The sequence below is a fragment of the Haemorhous mexicanus genome, chromosome 6, assembly GCF_027477595.1.
Source record: "Haemorhous mexicanus isolate bHaeMex1 chromosome 6, bHaeMex1.pri, whole genome shotgun sequence".
NCBI classification, from domain to species: Eukaryota; Metazoa; Chordata; class Aves; order Passeriformes; family Fringillidae; genus Haemorhous; species Haemorhous mexicanus.
In genome coordinates, this window is record NC_082346.1 from 40,855,095 (window position 1) to 40,870,381 (window position 15,287).

Sequence of the window (15,287 nt, forward strand, 5' to 3'; positions counted from 1 at the left end):
TGTGAGATTCTCAAATGGGCTGGAGAAGAAATTCTACTGCCTGCTCCAAAAACCATTTGATAAATGTTTCCCGAGCACGGATGGAAAGGCCCTATGAAGGGACTCTCCCCTCCCAAGAAAGTACCATAATGATTAGACTATAAAGATGAGCATGTATGTTTCCTGTGATTAAGAAGAAATCTTATTTTATGAAATAAAGAAAAATTTCAGCGGTGTTGAAGTAAGACACTTTTATGAAAGCTTTATTCATAAATCTTCCCTCCTCATACTTGTGTATTTGTATAAATGTGCAGCATACCATGATATAACTGTATATTGGTATGTAGATGTATATTGGTTCCAGAGCTAGGAAAAAAAGACAGGGTTTTAATGATTGTCTTGAAATACCTCTTAGGAAAAAAGCTAGAACATGCATTTCCAAATAGCAAGGTGGATTTTTTTCTGGTTAAATTACAAGCTCCTCTCAGAAATACATGTACAGCTGCATCCCTGCCAGTTCCAACTGTTAGCAAAAATCATCTAAGAAGTCAATATATATTGATATGATTGTGAAGAGTGTGACTTTGTTTGCCAGGCATTTGGAAAATAATTTAAGACAAGCAGAAACTGAACTGCTGCTTCATCCTTACCTGGAAAATGAAAATCCTACTCCCAGAGATACTTTCTTGTAGGATAAACGGACATTTGCAAGAGGTTTTTAATTGCATATATACACAATTTACATAAAAGAGATTGATAATATTTTAAGAAAAACATATAAGAAGGAACTCTCTTTATTACATTTTCCCTCTCAGCAAATTTAGAAGCACCAATCATTTTTTATAGGAAAAAACCCCAAATCCGTAGTATGGTCAACATACAAAAATGCTCCTAGGATATTAGGGACCAAAGTAAAAAAAGAAACAATGAAGCACAGTGGAGAGCATATGCTGGTAGGAGATTTTAAGTTTTTTGCTCTCTGGCCTGAAAAGGTGTGCAAACCCCACAGAATAAATTGCTATAGTTTGAGATACTTAAAATCATGAAAGAATTTATTTTATTTGGCACATTTTTCCTAGTAAATTTTAATTCCCTACATCAAAGTGTGAAAGGAGAATGGCCTCCCCTATAAAGATAACAAGTACAGGTTAAGATCAAGGTTTTAAGCTGAAAGGAAAACTTAGTCCCAGTAGAATCTGACTTCTACAGGAAGACGACACAAAACCCCCACACATCACCAAAACAAAATTTTTTTCTGGGAAATCTCACTCTAAAAGAAGAGACTGTGCAGTGGTTGTCACACCAGCTGAACTCATACTGAGTCACAGCAATTTGTAGTCTTTGTTGGCTCTTAGAGTTAAGGATGTAAGTTGGGCTGCTATTGATCCAGTGCTGGAAGCCCTGCAAGTAGCAGCATTTTGTACGTAGGTGGGTGATCAGTATCAACTGAGAGGAATAGTTAAAGTTCTCTTATATTCTGAAAAGTGACTCTGTAGAAGTGGTATCATGGTGTTCCCTATTTATTGCATTTCAGTAATTTCCACATCTAGTTTGCACAGTATACAAATAAAGAGGGTTTTCTTTCTTCCAGCTGCATCTTCTGTTTACTCAAGTCACCCTGACATCTCAAAGTCAGTCTGGGTTCTTTTGTGTTTCTTAAATATTGTCAATATTGTAAATGGCAAATAAATATTTAGCTAGGTGCATCTGTTTACAGGGCTATGCTGTAAATTAAAGAAGCTTCTGCACATACAACTGGACTTAGCCACAACACCAATGATTCCTAAGGCAGAATTCAGTTCATTCTCCTCATATCTCATGCAAGTTACTTAGGTGAAAGAGAAGAAAAAAATTACTATTCTTGATACTACTAAGCAGGTGAAAGAATTAAAAATTTTATAGTCTTTTAAGGTGATTTTTTCCTACTGAACCACTTTTTCAAGACAGCTTTTCTGCAATAAAATGTAACAATATATGTTCTTACTCATGAAAATAGAACATAAGCCTCAGAGAAATGAAAAATGTATTTCAAAAGTAAACTAGTATGTTGCATTTGGTGAAAAAATTTTACAACTCCAGAAGTGGCTCTATAAATTATCCAAAATCAATAATTTTAATAACTAATGTATATGTTACAATCTACTACTTAGTGTAGATATCTCACTAATAAAATGAGAATGTATATGAAAAACAAGTAACAGACCAAGACTGTAGAATTTAAGCAAGCCTAAAATGTATTATCTAACATATTTAATGACATTCTTTTCCAACTCAAGCTCTAACTGCAAAAGGCTTTTTTAGGCAATTTCTTAGGTACCTTTCTTCATGAAGAAATTAAGGGAATATATAATAGATAAATTTATACAAACTAATTCCTTCATTCCAAATATTGCAATTTGTTTCCAAAACATAGTTGCATCATCCTTTGAATAAACACAATGAAAATTGCTTTTAAGTTTTTATGCTACTGAAAAGTTAAATAAATCTGTGATAAATTAACTGTTATCAGACATTTTTTGCCATTTGGAGGACATTTTTTATTTAAGATTACTTATCTTACAGTTAAAGGAGATAATTTACATTATATCTACTCCATGGTTATACGGTTAAAAGGTCTGCAAGATAAGTGTAGGCTAGATAAAGTTGCAGCCATTGAATGTTTCCAAGTAAATGGTATTGTTTTCTGCCTAGTTTACCAACACACTACATATTGAAAGGCATTGACTTTATCTGAATTTATGTAAGAATCTTAATTTTTACAGTGTTGGTGGTTTCAAAATTGTTAAATTACTGCAAGAAATTCTAATTGATGCTTACATTTTCATTAAAACTCAACACGTTTAACATTCTGTAAAACTGTCCTTCTAGGAAAATCCTTGATGCATTGTTTGCTTTTATGCTGCTCCACAAAATCTTACAGCTCACTAAATTCATCAGTGGTTTATAACATCTTCTAGGAAGAAAAAGCTGTGATTCATCAGTGCAGACAAGGCTGGGCTTTAATCCATTTCTATAACCATATTGCCAAGTCTATATTGTTTACATTGCGTCTCAATTAAGAGACAGGCAGGACACCTGGTACTTCTTTATCTAAGTCCCACGGGCTGCCAGATGACTCAAAATCCATAACAGGTGCTAAGGCAGTGTGAGTGGAGCACCATTAACACAAGCTGGAATTGGATAAAATTTGGACTACGCTTAACCACTTAAAACACTCAATTATGAAATGAAAAATGTAACCACTCTGCACCAAGGTCCTTTACAGAAGGCTTATAAAGATATGTAGAATTAAAGTGCAAGTGAACTGAACTTAAAATAAATTTTAATTTCAGTATAGTGTTTAGAATATAAACTATATAAAAACTAACTCTATAAAAAAGTTGGGGTTCTTTTAAAGATAATAATAGAAAAATATACTGAATTAATTATAATTCTGTTCATCTGCTTAGGCAGCAAAAATGACAAAAATTATGCTCAGACTTCTTGGAATTTCAAAATTAAGGGAAAAAAAATCTGAATTAAGACTACTTTCAAATTCTTCACCCCGCAGAACCCAGACTTTTTTTTTATTTTAAGGACTTTGGCAAACAGGAACATCTTATGGAAGGATTCAAAAACCAACAAAGGTTCAAGTGAAAACCTTTATAATAAAAATATTCATTTGCACCAAAAAATCCCACTGCAGATGTCTTTTCAGCACTTTTTCATCTAAGGTGACTGAACTACATATTAAGCTTAGACTCTGACAGAGCACACTGCATGAGAGAAAAAATGAGTATCAGAAATTTTACAGTGGACAATTACTTAAGAACTATCTGTATCTAAATGTGCAGTAATCCAATTAAGTTTCTATTTAATATTGTAATTATCAAGAACACAATATAGTGATTTTATTACCAGAGTAAGCAGCTACAAAGTACAGAAAACTGTTATTGAAGACAGTGTCAGAGTATCTATGATAAGCAGCACATTGGCTTAAACTAATGCACTATATGCCTCTAGGGAATGAAAGGCTCAGAGACTGGGTTTTAACATCAGAATCTATCCATTAATCTTGACTTAAATATAATCTACTCTGCAGTAAGAGGAAGAATGGGCATTCAATGAATTAGCTGTTTGAAATACAGCAGGAGCATACTAATACAAACATATAGCAGAAAGTATCAGTTTCGGTGCCATTTAGAGTGTATTGATGGTTCTACAAACTCTGAACTGCATTTTAGCAGGAAGTTAAAAAGTCAGATCAAATGGCTACCAGGATGGGAAGGATGAATACCTCAGCACTGTAACTTTGCCCGGGTGGTTAAAAGAATAATGACAGTATTTCAAAATACTACACTCATGCATGTTTCAGTGAGAGACTATGGACATGAAAACAAAATAGTGAAGAAAAGAATGCTGAAACCCATACGCAGGCAGAATTCCCACTCCAACTTACAGGGAGGATTTGTCTTACTAATGCATCCAAGACGGGAATCAATGAATCCATAAGGTACGTTGTGCTAATTGTTTTGAAGCCCATTACAGCTGCCACTGCTTTAGGCTCTCTCTGGAGTGACGGAGCGCTGCTCCTGCGGTCACCTGGCAGCTGTGGGCTTGCAGGAGGCAGCAGGGGAGGCGCAGGGCTGCCGGCCATGGCACTGAAGTTTAGTAAAGCTGTTGTACCAAATATACCAACAAAAGATGTTAAGGTTTGGGCTGAAGCGATGACTGCAACAAATGTGGAATACTATAGGCCAGAGGGGAACTGGAACCCCATAAACTAACTCCTGATGTTGGGAGAGGGAGTCATCCTCATTCTGACGTCCGGCAATACATCAGTTTTAACTCAAGTAATTTAGGCTGATAAGTGTAAAGAATACAGAAGCAAAATTAATTCTCTGCTGTCTGGTATTAGCATGAATGTTTAAGCTCACTGTTTTCATACATTCAAGTATTTAAATTTCTACTTTAAATACATTCTGTGCATATACAGACATATTAATTGATGAGAAAAACAACAAATGCATTTTCATGAAGAAATCACTCCAAACTGCATAATTACATAAATAAAAATTATATTACTATGAAATACTGTCCAGTAAAAAGAATGCACATACAGGTATGTGTTAATTTTCCAATCCACACTGCTAGTAACAAAGGCAACTTCTTTAATGAGAAATTCTGTCCTTAATTCCAATCTGTACTTTAATGAACTTTACAACTACCTTTTAAAAATTTTATAGTTGATGAGAATGTTTTCTCTTTACCTTGGATTGCTGCAGTACCAGTAGCAGATAATCTACTTATAAGCCTCTTTGAAGAAGTCAATTTTAAGAGTGATTTTAAAAACTCAAAGTCAGGCTTCTATTTAAATGAAGAAAACTAATATGAATTTTCAGTTATTTCCCTTCTTTTTAATATTGTGAACAGCAATTAGCAAAGTAGCTAACCGCTCTCCTCCCCAATGCTGTCAAGCTGTTGAGAGCAGTCTGCAGCACTACAATGGTACTATTGTGAACACAGCCTGGGCTTCCTTCCCACAGAGAGTTAAGTGGGCAGTTCCTGCTGCCCATGATTGGTGTCCAGTGAAACAATACTTAAGAGCCAGGTTTTATCAGTTCCACGCCAAAGAAGTGAAGCCAGGGAACCCAAGCCTTCATATCATGCTGAACCATATGCCAACCCTGCTGGCCCCTAAGGTTTATCACTAGGAATCAGGATCCATCATGTCCCCTGTGAAATTTCACTTCACATACCTTCTGTGAAGTGCATGGCTTTGCTGAAAACTGACCTTTTTCCACAATTGGCATGAACAGATGGATGGTAACTATGGTTTAGCAAGCTGAAATTAAACGATTTTCTAATAGCATGCATTCTTCTGTGTTTGGGAGGAGAGGCATTCAGAAGGAGATAGATGTATTTGTGACCCATGGATTTATTCAGCTGCAGCTAATCAGCAATTAAACTATTTTCTCAATGTCTAGAAAGTATATTGAGATTAATTTGATTGGCCAGGCTATGATTAGGACTCATGTCCTTCGGATTGCCATATGGTAACTCCAATTACTGTAACACTAACTTTTAATCCTTGCTTTATGTTAGCTTATTCCATTTTTCTACTACGTGGCACATACAGAATAAACTACAATCTTTTTTGTTATAATTTTGACCCTGGTGAATATTTTTACATGAAGTGCCTTCCATCTCTAGCTAGATATTTCCACATACTTCCAGGTATATACAAGCCCTTTTTCAGTGACTGAAATACAGATCTGTAGGAGGATGAAGCCAACAGTGCCAAGCCAATGTGCTTGTTTCTATTAATCTTTTTTTTTTTTTTTTTGGTACCTAAGATCTTCTAATCCCTCTGCTGGCACTGGAAAGCATGCCCCAACTGTTTTGATTACCATATGCAGAATGATGCAGAAACCGTTTGCCAATATCTTATTCAACTCACCCCAAAACATCACTCTATCTCAAAACCATTACGGTTTTGCCAGTTTTGGTTGTTATAAATAATCTCCCACGTCTCCCACCAATTTAAATATCAGAATCAACCATATGGAATGCCACATACTTATTTTTATATATACATGGTTTTTAGTGTTTTAAAATACAAACCTTACAAGTTGTTTGCACATTCCTTATCTGTTATGAGGGCGAATTTATGAAAAGAAAAGGACGAAACCAATACACAATGCTGGTTTTTGTAATGCAAAACCAGGGCTTAAATAGTTTAAAATGATTTCTTTACATCTCTGGAATGTCAGGAAAAATAGTTTAATCTTCTAGGCTTTTATTCACAGACTTCTAACAGCTATCAAAGAAATCTGTATGAATTTTAACACCTTAAGGGGGCACGAGTCTTAACATTTTAACAAAGGGCTTTTGTTACCCAAAATGTTTCATTAATTAATAAGGTTAAGTAGGTATTAACAAAAAACCTGTCACTCTGTGTTACACACATGGCAATCAACTCTGCGTAACATTGGATTAGTTTATCTTCTTCATTCCAGTTTAAGGACTTGTAGCCTTCTCCCTGCAAAATTTATTTTTTAAAAAGGTATTTATAGACTTTAAAAACACATTTTATAATGAAAGAGTGATTCCACTACTAACTTTCAGCTAACAACATGCAAAAATTTCCTCCCTTAAAAATATGTTGTAACATATTTTATATGTTACAAGAAAAATTCCCTTCCCACAAGGGATCTGTACTGACATATCCAGACTCAGAAGCTCTAGAGGCTGATAAAGAGGCTGATAAAGCAGGTCACTGCTTTTCAGGATAGCTCACTGCCCTCCTGTCCTAAAACAGGATGCCACCAGCATAAGCCTGCCCATATTTTGCTGAGAAATCAGTAGAACGAATATTTCTCCTTCAGATGGGTAAATTATATTCATGAAAGAATGTAGAAGTAAAAGAATCTAGAATATATTTTTCCAAATAGTACAAAAAGATTTGAGTCTCCTCCATAAGTGTCTACAACATCAACAGAGCACTCAGGTCTCTATAAGTTTAATTAATAGCAGAAAACAACATTGCTACACTCAATCAGTTCTGCTAACTTGATATTTTGTGTTTTTACCACAAGAGAGTCTCAAGCATTTTATTAGGGAAGAGTAGCTAATAAATAAATCTGTACTGCTGACTGAAATATGTTGTAGATATCTTGTGATAACAATAGCACTATTAAACACCTGTACTAAAACTGTACCCCTTTAACATGTGCTTCAGACCAGGCAGTTTCACTTTAATGCCAGCAAAGGTCATGGAGCAGATCCCTCTGGGAACTATACTAAGACACATTGGGAAATAAGGTGATGATTTGAGACAGCCAATCATGCACAAATTTGGTGGCCTTCTATAACAGTGTTACAGCACCGGTACATGACCCAAGAGTAACTGATGTCATCTACCTGGATCTGTGCAAAGCATCTGACACTGATATCCTTGTTCCTAAATTTGAGAGACATGGATTTGATGGATGGACCACTTGGGGGATCAGGAATTGTCTGGATGATCATAATCAAGGAGTTGTGATCAACAATACAATGTCATACTTCAACTTACTCCTCACCTTAAAAATACATGAGAAGCAAGTGAAATTTCGTGAAATTATTTTCACTACATGAAAATGTAGCAAACACAGCAGCTTGGTACACACATCTGCAAGTATTTCGGCAGCAGTTATTTGAAGTGTCTTTATGACTAACACTAAAGCAAGAGTTTAAAAGCCTATCACAAATGTTGGCTCAATCAGTTGTCTCTAGAGGCTAAAATCAAAGGCATTTAAAGTGATGCTTTGGAATTATTCATTGCAAAACAATCCTATTCTTTCAACAGGTAACTAATAAATGATGGCTGAGAACAGGCTTGCACTACCTCTGAGATCCAATTGTTACTCAGGACACTGCCTACTTTTGCTCCCTGGTGCTGCATTTTAACTCTAATTGCATGATCAAGCCAATAAATTGGACTCAGGGGACAAAAAACCCTACAAAAGTACCTATCCTGACAAAACCAGAGGTTTCAAGAAAATGCACTTCAAACAGAACTGAGGCAAGATGAGACAAGCAAAGGAGAGGTATCAAGGCTTGAAAGATAGTCATTAATACTGACAGATTACTGTAATTCTGGCTGTCAAGGTGATCGATTTAAGCAGCATATGCCAATCAATACTCTTCTCATTTACTGAGCAGCATGAGATATATAGTTAGGCAAGATGTCCCTAAGACAGGATTTCAAACCTTACTTAACGAACATAAATAGCACAATTTATGCTTTGGAATCTTAGCTCTTTTTTCATTTAGCCTTTTTTTTTTTTTTAATTGGGCAAACTTCAACATGATGTTATTCATACAGAAGTTATTTTAGATTATTTTATTACACTGCATTGGCATTGTGCCAATTCCTTTACATAAGACATTTCAAACTGTACTAATTTTCTGTATAACATATTAAAACATTAATCCTGAACATGAACATTCTTAAATGCAGCAGTTATTTAAGTACTGTGCATTTTGGTTTTTTGGCATTAGTGGTTTGTCATTCTGAGTGCTTTAGCCATTCACGGCCATACAAGTAATCTGGTATTACATCTTTCTGGTATTTTCCCAGTAATTTTCCTTACAACAGCCTCTTTTTGTTCAAAAATACTTGAGAAATCACAGGAAAATACATTAATTTGATGTATTACTTTGGAGGAAAAGTAGAGTAAAGGTAAAGATATAGCTATTACAGTCAGTGCATACCTACAAGGAGACACACACACACAAAACTCTATAGCAATATATAGAGATATAAGACTTTCGTCTTATATTTAGGTTCTTATAATGTATAGAGAAACTGCTACATGATTCCTTAAAACCAAAATACCTGAACAGTCCATGACATACTTCTACACATCTTGGAAATCTTCAGTTTTTCAGGTTGCATCATTGTATGCAGACATTCAATCAATCAATCAATCAATCACATTTATAATTATTAAAACATCAAATAAGTTGTCAGCAGAACTAGGATCTGCGAGAGCACCCAGAGCAATTCAAAGTACAGGAAAGTCCAAACATCATATTTTGTACCTTATGAGTCTTGCTTGAACTAGGAAAACAATTTTCACTGCTAAACAGTAAAGTAGATTTCAGAAATAACTGTATTTTCTTCTGGAAAAAAACAGCAGGAGTCATATGATGAACTCTTCCATGTCTCTTACTTGAAATCATATCAGATAAGGCTACAACAGTAGTCATCAGGGATGGATTAAATATCCACTGAAATTCTGAAATTTGTAATTATTTGTATAAAATATGTATAGTCATTTTAAAAAAAAGAGTACCAAGCACTATTTTTAATGTTGGTATCTTCTCACCTGTGCTGACAGGGAAGAAACAAAGAGTAACAGGTATGTTAAAATCTTATTAAATGTCCTGTATCAAAAATGTATTGCCAGAAATACAGCAAACTTTCCAGACTCTTGGCATATGGCAGATGAAAAAAATTCTAAACCAGAAAATATTAGAAGAGCAATCATAATTTCATGCATTATTCCTTTCACTACACCAAAACTATGAGAGCAAGCAACCCTTATGCCTCTCCCATTTGATACACAGTTGTCATTGATGCAGTACCACTCTATTCACTTTTTTCCTTGGAGATGCTCATGCAGCTTTAAGATAGAAAACTTCCTGGAGAAAGGGAAACTGGCACTGCCAAAATCAGTGCTATCTAGTTTTATCTTTCAAGTTTCTGTACAAGTGAGAAATCTTCAAGATCTTTTCAAGTTACAGTTTGAAAATTCAAATACAACAAATATTCTGAAATTAAGTGAAACAAATGTAGCCAGAAGTCTGAAGAATACCCTTTGCTCACTGTATGTCCTTAATAAAAACCCTTTCTTCACTTTTCTAGGGCCTGCAATTCTATCTTGAGGCAGGAGATGGGCAAGCAGGAACAACAAACAACACTACCAGTTCTACTAAAACCCTTTCTTGGGGCAGTTGAATATCACCTCAAGAAAAAAAGCTTTTTCTGAGTAATCAACTCCTAATACAGGGCAAACTTTTAACAAACCACTCATAAACATTGCTTTATTCATAAATAAGTTACTGTCTTGTCAGACACCATATGGGGTTAATATCTTCCCTTTCTCTAGAAGACAACTGTCAAAAGACTAGCAACAATCCTTCAAGTACCAACTGATTGGTCCTACAATATCAAGAAAGTTAGGAGGATGTAAAATTTTCAGGTTTGACAATAAAGATTAATTTATCCAGTCATTCAGATTAAGATTTACTCTATAATATTTTTTTTTAGATGGAATAATTAAAACAGCGCTATTTTTTGCTATTTAAATGAATTGGTTTCATGTGACCAAAAAAAAATCTCCAAAAATAAATGCCAGTTCTTGGTACTAGGTCAAAGACTTAGCATATTATTAGAAAGAAGTAAAAATTATGCTATGATGATTAAGGATAAAACAGTCATGCATATTCCAGGTATTCTAAAATATCTATAAATTTCAGATTTAAATGACGTTAAGGAGGATTTCTTACTGTGTGTTTAGCTTCTTACTGTGTGTCTTAGGTAGCATCTATTACAGGGGAATACTATGTAAGACACAGAGTGTCTGAATTGCATTATCTGAAGTTTGGAATAATTGTCAACACTTCAGAATTTGTGTACAATAAAAAAAGTGACACTAATTTTTTTTCACAATTGCAATTTCACTCTCACAAGGCTTCTAGTATCTGTCCTGCTTTGTTGCAATAATTGCAAAAAGTTGGATCATGAAGGTGTCTACTATGCCAAGGTGTACCTCGTGGCATCTGCTGTTTATTCAGGAAGTTTGAATAAAATTTTATATGAAGCCACAATTTCTATTGTTCCAAATACTTAGTATAGATTCATTTCCCACACATGGTTGATTCTGAAGTTAGAATGTGACAAAGTGCTTGGTCTGAGACATGAGCCATGAATAAAACTCTTCGTATCAAGAATTTCAATGCAATTCACTAAATAAAGTGTATTTAACAATCCCTAAATATTGTCCTTCTTATTCTATATAATAGTGAAAATGATTGTTCTCAACATTTAGTCCCATTATTACACCTTCATTTATGAGTTTTACAAGTTTTCCCAGCATTTGTGCAGCTTGAGCATACTCAGGAGATAAGCATGCTCTTCATAAGAGAAAGGCAAATGCAATGAGGAGAAGAAACACATCAGCTATGAGACAGAGAGGGGGTTACTGCTGCTTCATTAGCAAGACATCAGGAGTATTTTGTGTTTGTCACCTGCTTCTGTGTGCATGTATGCCACCTGTTCCTGAGGGGGTACTGATACAAGAGAGCTAGGCTACCAAAAATTATTGGGGGACCAGAGAATCCTTGGAGGAGAAACTAAAGCAAATTCCATACACCACTGCAAAAACTCCACCCAAAACAGCAATATTCTCTTCACACAGCTGCAGGAAGGAGTGCGTCAAGAATCAAAAAAAGCAGGACACCTGCCATGCATGACTAATGTTTGCTGATAAATTTAGTAAATTTTTAATCTTAGAACGTGACAATATGGAAACATATAGTATTCCGAGCAAAGAAAAAAACAACAGAGCAGATAAAACCTTTACAAATCATTAAGCAAATCAAATCTTTGAGGCATTTTGCTATCTAAGTATCCTATCAGAAATGTCAAAATAACGTCAGAAAGAGGAAGGTGATTGACAGAATATGTCAGTCTCAGAAAGCTACTTCAGACCGTACAGCACACACTCAGAGCTGGAGAAGACTCTAAGAGGGAGATGACCAGAATTTCTGGTATCCATGCAACCATTATTATAGCATTCACATACTACCATTGGCACACTGTGATTAACAGACCAGCGCATTAAGGAAAAAGTTGCAATCAGGTTATGTGAAGAGGACTGAATATCCCTGCTGATTGCAAATGACAGCTGATTTTTTCAGTCAGGTCTGCACTTAGAAAATGCACTGTCTCAGAGGGTAGATAAACTCTCCTTGGACGTAGGAGGGCCAAACTCAGTGCCAATTTTTTCCGATCCCATACACAAGCAAATCAACACAGTTTAATTAAGAGTTTACAGCGACCCATCACCACAAGATCTACAATGTGATATTATAAATATTCTTCAAAAATGGATAAGCACAGGCCTACATATATATCATTAACTCCGTACGAAGTCCAAAAGTGCCCACCAAGTATTACACAGCACCAGAAAACAAAGCACACACCTGCAGGCAGAGAGACATCCATACACTCATGATGGCTTTGAAATTCACTATTTCTGCCGGTCTACTACAGTAAAAAGAAGGGCTAATACAGAAATGTAGTGCCTGACATCTGTTTTCTTTGACAAGTCTCAAGTACTCTTGTGCCCTTGACATCCACATTCAACTGGGTATCTATTAACTGTTGGGGTAAGTTTGAATAATGAAGGGAACTTCAATCTGAAGTCATGGGAGAACCCTCTGTAAGTTAAGCAGGAGCTCCTACCCAAGATTCTCCACTTCTGTTATTCAAATTGTTGCCAGAAAGGTCCACATTCTCTGTATTGCCCTTGGTATTTTTTGCTGCACTGATTGTAATATTCCAAATTGCCCTTTCCTGTTGGATCCTCTGCTTAGACCCCACCTTAACCCCGCCCCTTTCAGAAATGTATAAATAGCCCTGCAGCCCGTGGACGCTGGCTTTTTCTAGTTCCTGCTTTGTATGGTGCACGCTGTTTAGTTTGTTGTTTTACCATTATATTAAAGTTACTTTTCCAAGCAACTAGATCAAGTGGTCTCTCTCGTCAAAGTCGCTGGGTGTCACGGCCATGTTTTATGAAAAATCCTTTCCTTTTTCTCCTGAGAAGCTGAGAGGCCTCAGGAACAAAATGTAAACAATTCTTATCTGCTGCTGTGGAATGCAACAGGTGGATCTGTGATTGGTCTCATGTGCTTGTTTCTAATTAATGGCCAATCACAGTCCAGCTGTCCAGACTGTCTCGGTCAGTCACAGGATTTTGTTATCATTCCTTTCCTATTCTGTTCAAGCCTTCTGATGAAATCCTTTCTTCTATTCTTTTAGTATAGTTTTAATATAATATATATCATAAAATAATAAATCATGCCTTCTGAAACATGGAGTCAACATTCTTGTCTCTTCCCTCATCCTGGGACCCCTGTGAGCACCACCACAGCTGGGGCCAGTTCTTGGAGAAGCTACAGGCCGACTGACCGGGCTAGGACCAGGTGCTTCAATTAACCACCATCCAAATTCTTAAAAAACTAACTGCTCAGTATATTAGAGATTCATAAGTAAGTAAATGAAGATCAGTTTCAAGAACATCACTTCAGGATTCTCTTTCACTGACACTGTTATGGTCCTGGACTTGTGCAAATCTTTGATCATCAGATTCACTTTTCCATTTCGTGTACTTTCTGAAGAAAAGCGCTTTTGTTCCCTTTTTCCTCCCTCTTCAAATGTATTGTTTTCACCACTCTGAGCCCTCTTTTTATTTGCTCCAGCAATATTCCAACACAAGGAAAGGCCACCTTGATTAGTGAATCCTGTCTGTCTTTCACAAAAGATATTAATTCCAGTAGTGTCTCCAGAAAAGCTATTTAACCACAGACCATAAAATACACCTGTTCCCAAAACCCTTTAGTCCACTACAAACTTAAAAGCCAGAAGTGAACTGCTGAAGCCACAGCTAAAACATCCCAGAGGAAAAAAAGCAGGAGACAATAAAGACAGTCCTTGATGTCTTCAACTCCCTGCTATCACAGGAACGTAATTAGATTCAACTTTCAAATGTTCTTAGAATAACAGACCACGTCCATGTTACAGGAAAACATCCACCACTCTTAGCCATTCTTGTATGAAGAAAATTCCTTCTTGACCTCAAGTCTGGCCATGGGTTGAACACCAAGAGCATGTCCATTGATTTTTAATCAAGAGGTTTTTATACCACTGAGACTTAAGCCAGACTTTGAAGTTTAGCATTTTTTTGCTGTTCTCTACTGACACAACTGACTCCATCAGAGCCTAATTCAAGCCAGGAAAGTTTGTACATTTTTTTTCTAATTTCACACCAAGCAAACAGGTTTAAAAGAACTTCCCACAACCCCATTTTAGTTTTTAAATTACATTATACCGAACAATAAACATAAGATACTCCAAGCCAGATGGAAAAAGAATTCCACTGATGACTTAAAGCTACCCTTTAATATCATGTACAGTCAACTGGTACCTCATAAGCTTCCCAAGTGATGACATGAAACCCACCAGCCAATGCTATCTAAAATCAAATACACATAATGCTTTCCACTTACCATGCTAACCTTACCAGGGGTTATATTATCAGCTTTTTAATGGAGGCCACATTATGTCATAAGTGACAGGCTGTGTTTTGATGCATATTAAAAAGTACAATTTGGAGAACTGAATTAAAAATACATTGCACAACTCCATGGAACTGGCCAATTCCTAGACATTGAGCTGGCAAGCTATGTCCAAGGAATTTAATAGACCTTTCATATTCTAAGATGCTTAAACATACAAGACTGTGGGGGTTTTTGGTACTGGAAGTTTACTATCTCAAAGTAAATTGTTTTCCAATTGCTCATCGCTGTACATCAATATAATGCTTTAAACCATCACTTTTGATGGCTGATGATGATAATGATAATACATTTTAAATTCTTTGACTAAGCTACTTGAGTAATGACAGAAAGATCGGACCTTTCCAAACATGAAAACACAATGAATCAACATGTGTCATCTACAGAAATGGCACAAACATCACTTAATGTGATCACAT

The 15,287-nt window shown here is 35.9% G+C and overlaps 1 protein-coding gene across 9 annotated transcripts in view; it reads right to left on the minus strand.

Moving 5' to 3' along the window:
* Positions 1-15,287, minus strand: part of RALGAPA1 (Ral GTPase activating protein catalytic subunit alpha 1) — a 131,352-nt gene that overhangs the window by 17,899 nt on the left and 98,166 nt on the right. The gene's annotated exons all lie outside the window — the stretch shown is intronic.